This window comes from Ovis canadensis, chromosome 2 (assembly GCF_042477335.2).
Source record: "Ovis canadensis isolate MfBH-ARS-UI-01 breed Bighorn chromosome 2, ARS-UI_OviCan_v2, whole genome shotgun sequence".
Lineage (NCBI taxonomy): Eukaryota > Metazoa > Chordata > Mammalia > Artiodactyla > Bovidae > Ovis > Ovis canadensis.
This window is the reverse complement of record NC_091246.1, coordinates 8,205,898-8,212,370: the sequence shown is the minus strand read 5'-3', so window position 1 is coordinate 8,212,370 and position 6,473 is coordinate 8,205,898. Positions and strand designations below refer to the sequence as shown.

General features: G+C 39.6%; 1 non-coding gene across 1 annotated transcript; it reads right to left on the bottom strand.

Moving 5' to 3' along the window:
- Nucleotides 1-5,931: 5,931 nt before the first annotated feature.
- On the bottom strand, nt 5,932-6,037 carry LOC138434822 (U6 spliceosomal RNA). The gene has a single exon (XR_011254900.1). It is a non-coding gene; the product is annotated as a U6 spliceosomal RNA (small nuclear RNA).
- Between the last annotated feature and the right edge of the window lie 436 nt (nt 6,038-6,473).

Here is a 6,473-nt window from a genome sequence, read left to right as displayed (position 1 = left end):
GAAGACTCTTGAGAGTCCTTTGGACTGCAAGGGGATCCAACCAGTCCATTCTAGAAGAGATCAGTGTGTTCATTGGAAGGACTGATGCTAATGCTGAAACGCCAATACTTTGGCCACCTCATGTGAAGAGCCGACTCATTGGAAAAGACTGATGCTGGGAGGGATTGGGGGCAGGAGGAGAAGGGGACGACAGAGGATGAGATGGCTGGATGGCATCACCGGCTCGATGGACATGAGTTTGGGTGAACCCCAGGAGCTGGTGATGAACAGGGAGGCCCGGTGTGCTGTGATTCATGGGGTCGCAAAGAGTCAGACATGACTGAGCGACTGAACTGAACTGAACTGAATGCTTAAACCAAAACACTAATAAATCCAACTAGTTGTTATGGTGTTTTGAGGGTAAAGATGAAGGCATTTGAAGTCAGACCTCTCTGCTTTTCAGTACCAATTCAGCTACTTATCCATTCTGTGACCCTGGATCATGTGGACTTTGAGTCTGTTTTTCAATCTGTACGTGGGTTTAGTAATACTTGCTTCATACAGCAGTAATGAAGCATAAATACAATAATCTATAGAAAACGTTGTACATGTTAATAAATGGCCATTACTCAGAAAGGGAGAATGGTTCCCTTTGAGAACTTCCTTGCATTTCTGGGATGCTATCATTCGAGGTGAGAACTGTGTCTTGTCCTGGCATTCTCTTCATAACCATAGAACAAGAAGCCTAATCATTGTCAATCCACCTGACAACAGATGTAATCCTGAAGAACGCTGAACCCTGGGCAGTTCTCTCCATGGGAACATCCTGTTTCAGGCAGTAGGAAGGAGCTGAAAGGGCAGCAGTGGAGACCTGCTGAACTCTGCTTGCATCAAGTACCTCATCTTCCTGGAGACACTCCCTCCCAAGATTTCCAGCCAATATCCCAGCCTGGCTTTGTTCACCTTTTATACCAATCTATGACTGTGTCTGACTTCTTTGACTTCTTTACAAAAGTGAAACTAATCTTGCAAAAATTTGCTTGATTCATTCACCCATTGCTTCAATCACTCATTCATTTATCTAGACCATTGTGACTGCATCTGAATGTCAGGTCCCTTTCTGATTTTGCACAAAAATAATGATTTTAAGGCAAGGGTCACTGAATCCCTATTCTAATAGCTGAGGACTTAAAGACAGCCTAGTTAAAAGAAATGGTGCAGGACTGAGAAAAGAGATCTGAACTTGAATTCTCAGTAGCATCACACATTTGGAATAAGTTATTTTATCTCTTTGAGCCTCAGTTTCCTCATTTGATAAAAGGATGTGATCCCTTCTGTTAAGGGTTCCTGGAAGGATTGTTGAAGAGATGTGTTTAAATCACTCAACAGATAATAAATATTCATTGTATGCCTCCTCTTCATTGACATAATATTTCAGAGAAAAAGGGAATTGATTGTTTTAAAGGAGGTGATAAGAAGACATAAGAAGGCTAAGACATTCATCTCTCCTTGACATGTTCACAACTAAATATTTTTGAATGAATTATTGAAAAAGTGGGACTCTCAAACTTGATGTGTGTTTACTTGACATTCTTCAACATTTCTACCAAAACTAACCACTCAATAAAATTAGAATTGTGAAGAGTTCATGCATCCTGAGAACCAAGGAATGACAACATTCTAAATAGATAAGGGTCTACAGAAACGGTCCAGTACATTTCCATTTTTTCTCTCCTCATTCTACAGGGATCTTTGCTACTTTATGCCTGTTAAATATTGCCGGACCCATCAGAATAGCTCAAATTAAAAAAAAAAAAAAGACACCACCACATGGATGAATATGTAGAGTAACTTGGTACAATAAGAAGGATAATTCAGGAGAGGTTAATGAAGAGATGATTTATGAAGCCATGATGGTGATCAGGGAAATCAACAAGAGATTGTGTAGCACACGAGATGAACAATAGTGGAAGCTACTAGCACCCTTAGCCTGATGGCAAGAGTAAAGGGAACAGTGTTATTAGAGTCTAGAGAGAGCAGCCTATGGTTGTGGTTCATGAGCTCTGAAAGTGGTGGTGGGCTCTGGATGAGCAGAAGAATAAAATGCCAGTCTCAGTCATTTCTCTCCCTTCAATCCCTCACCTGTTCCTCCCGGAGGCCAAATCCACCTGAACATCAGTGGGCAGGGGACCTCACTGATCTATCATGGAGAGGTCTGCCTTTCAGGTCAGAGAGCAGATGGGAAAGCAAAGACTTATAAGCATCATAATCAAGAGAAAATAGAGGCTTGAGGCAGAATGGTGATGTGGCTGGCCCACATGAAGTCTCCTTAGCAGTTACTTTGTGGCAAGCACTATTTTACATGCGTTTCCTTGCATTAATTAGCTGTGGGGACCTACATGGAAAGGAAATCCAAAAAAGAGGGGATATATGTATATGTATAGCTGCTTCACTTTGCTCTATAGGAGAAGCTAACACAGCATTGTAAAGCAAATATACCGTAACAAAAATTGAAATTAAAAAAAGACATTCTCTCTGATTCATTTTAAATAACGACTATTTCATGGAAAAAATCCAACAAGGCACTGTGAGTCTTGAGGGTATTCTTTAAATAGCTCAAAAAACAATTATTTATAGAAACTGACTACCAGCACAAGCATTTCATATCCTTTCTGGATATATGAACAAGATTGCTTTAGGGGTTAAACAACATGTTTCATAGGGTGCTCACAGAAAACATTGCCAACAATAAGATGCCTTAAAAACATGTGTATATGCTGCTTAGCAATCCACACTAAGACCTTCCTTCTCTCTTTCTCTCTCTCTATTGCTGACTTGGAAGTTCAGAGTCTTTGAAAAATGTTCTTAATGATACTTAATATGTTATTTTTGCTTCTTGTATAAAAATAAACTAAAATAAATTTCTCTGGGAACCAAAAAATAAGTTATCTCATTGAATTCTTACACCAGTGCTATGAACACTCTTAAAACTACCAAGTGAAACTGAAATAGTCCATATTAAGCTGTTCTTGATTGGGTTGTATAAAATACCAGAAGCATTTAATCAGAGTTGACAAAATGTTGACAGAGAGGGGAGAAACTGCTACAGTGCGGAAGGTGAGGCCTCAGACTCCAAAGCTTGTCGTCTACCAGAGGTCTGGGCATTTGTCACTTAAAGGAGCCGTGGCTGAAGAATAATTGCTCCACATAGACATCTGCGTCTTAATCCCTGAGTCATGTGAACGTGTTAGATTACGTGTCGAAAGAGGCTTTGTAGATGTGATCGAGGTTACATGTATTAAGATAGGATGATTATTCTGATTTATCCAGGCTGGTCTTAAGGACATGAGCTCTTAAAAGCAGAGAACGTTTTCCAGGTAGAAGCAGAGGCGCTGTGGTAGAAGGGGAAGTGAGGGTGATTGCAAGTGCAAGTATAATCCCCAGCAGCCGGCTTCTGTGATGGACGGGGCAGGTATGAGGGCTGAAAAGAGGTCCTGAAGAACTCATAGCGGCCTCCAGCTAACAGCCACGAAGGAAATAGGGACTTTAGTTCTACAACCTTATGGACCATGGACTCTGCCAACAACCTAAATGAATTCTTCCTTGGAGCCTCCTGTTGAGAGCCCAAGACAGCTGGCAGGTTGATTTCAGCATTGTGAGACTGAAGACAGAGGAACAGCTGAGTGAACCCAGGTTTCTGGCCTAGAAAACAGTGAGATAATAAATATGTGTTGTTTTACTTCACTGTGTGTGGTAGTTTTTTGTTTTGTTTTGTTTTTCTTTTTTAATGGCAGCAATATAAAGCTAACACAAGTATGCATATAACTTGGTTTGGAATCCCAGAAGCTCTGAGCTCTGTGGAGACATTCCTGTCCAAGCTCCTCATACTTAACTTCTACCTGCCTCTTAAATATTGTTGTACCCACCAGAATAGCCCAAATTAAAAAAAAAAAAAAAAAAAGAATTGACAACACCAGATGGCTGAGCATGTAGAGCAACCAGAATTGTCATACAATGTTCATGGAAATGTAAAATGGTATGACCGCTTTGGAAATACTTGTTGCTATAGAACTAAACATATAACAATACTATCCACCAGTAATCCTAATTGTAGGCATTGGCCTAAGAAAACAAAATCATATGCCCAAAAAATACCTTTTACATGAATATTCAAAGAAGATGTAGTCAAAATAGCCCCAAACTAGGAATAGCCCAAGTTTATATCAATAGGAGGATGGAGAAAAAAAAAAAAAAAAAAACAACACTGTGATAACTTCATAATACAGAATATGACATGAAATGTTCAGAATAGGCAAATCCATAGAGATACAAAGTAGAATAATGATTGCCAGAGTCTGGGAAGAAAAGATTAAAAGATGCTTACTCTTTGGAAGGAAAGTTATGATCAACCTAGACAGCATATTGAAAAGCAGAGACATTACTTTGTCAACAAAGGTCTGTCTAGTCAAGGCTATGGTTTTTCCAGTGGTCATGTATGGATGTGAGAGTTGGATTATAAAGAAAGCTGAGTGCTGAAGAATTGATGCTTTTGAACTGTGATGTTAGAGAAGACTCTTGAGAGTCCCTTGGACTGCAAGGAGATCCAACCAGTCCATCCTAAAGCAGATCAGTCCTGCGTGTTCATTGGAAGGACTGATACTGAAGCTGAAACTCCAATACTTTGGCCACCTCATGCGAAGAGCTAACTCATTTGAAAAGACTCTGATGCTGGGAAAGATTGAGGGCAGGAGGAGAAGGGGATGACAGAGGATGAGATGGCTGGATGGCATCACCGACTCAATGGACATGGGTTTGGGTGAACTCCGGGAGTTGGTGATGGACAGGGAAGCCTGGCGTGTTGCGGTTCATGTTGTTGCAAAGAGTCGGATATGGCTGAGCGACTGAACTGGAACTGGAACTGGGACGAAAAGAAGGATTGAGGAGTAACTGCCAATGTGTATGGGATTTCTCTTGGTGGTGATGAAATTTTCTGGAATTAGATAGTGGTAATGGTTACACAACCTTGTGAATATACTAACAACCACTAATTTGTATACTTTAAAGGGGTAAATTTATCTCAGATTCTTTAAAAAAAAAAGTGTGGGGATTCCTTAAAAAATTGCAAATAGAACTACCTTATGACCCAGCAATCCCACTTCTGGGCATACACACCGAGGAAACCAGAATTGAAAGAGACACATGTACCCCAATGTTCATCGCAGCACTGTTTATAATAGCCAGGACATGGAAACAACCTATATGTCCATCAGCAGATGAATGGATAAGAAAGCTGTGGTACATATACACAATGGAGTATTACTCAGCCGTTAAAAAGAATTCATTTGAATCAGTTCTGATGAGATGGATGAAACTGGAGCCAATTATACAGAGTGAAGTAAGCCAGAAAGAAAAACACCAATACAGTATACTAACACATATATATGGAATTTAGAAAGATGGCAATGACGACCCTGTATGCCAGACAGCAAAAAAGACACAGATGTGTATAATGGTCTTTTGGACTCAGAGGGAGAGGGAGAGGGTGGGATGATTTGGGAGAATGGCATTGTAACATGTATACTATCATGTAAGAATCGAATCGCCAGTCTATGTCCGACGCAGGGTACAGCATGCTTGGGGCTGGTGCACGGTGATGACCCAGAGAGATGTTATGGGGAGGGAGGTGGGAGGGGGGTTCATGTTTGGGAACGCATGTACACCCGTGATGGATTCATGTCAATGTATGGCAAAACCAATACAGTATTGTAAAGTAAAATAAAGTAAAAATAAAAATTTAAATTAAAAAAAAAAAACCATAAAAGAGAAAGAACAAATTACAGACTGATACTATAGGAATTTTTTTTAATTTACATTTTTATTGAAGGATAATTGCTTTACAGAACTTTGTTGTTTTTTGTCAAACCTCAACATGAGTCAGCCATAGGTATACACACGAATATGGAATGGTTCACAAATTTGCATGTCATCCTTGTGTAGGGACATGCTAATCTTCTCTGTCTCGTTCTAGTTTCAGTATATGTGCTGCTGAAGTGAGCTCTCCAGGAATCTTCATTACTATATGCCTCTTAACTACATGATGACACAGATGAATCTCAAAAACTTAGTGCAAAAGAAGCTTCACACAAAAGAGTAAATTATTTCTAATCTCACTGATGTGAAAGTCTAGAAGAAGCAAAATTAAACTATGGCAAAACCAATTAGGAAAAATAGTTGCATTTAGGATGATAGGAGTGAAGACTGTGGAGTGGGATGAAAAAATTTGGGTGTGATGGTACTGTTTTATATCTTGATAGACGTTTGGGTCACAAAGGTATATGCATTCGTCAAACCTCATCAAATAGTAACTTAGGATTTGTGTATCCACTGCATGTAAATTTCATCCCACAAAAAATAAACAAATACTGAACTTCAGTAAAGGCTATGTAGGCATAAAAAACAATATTGCATTGTCAAATAAACAGAGGGATGGATAA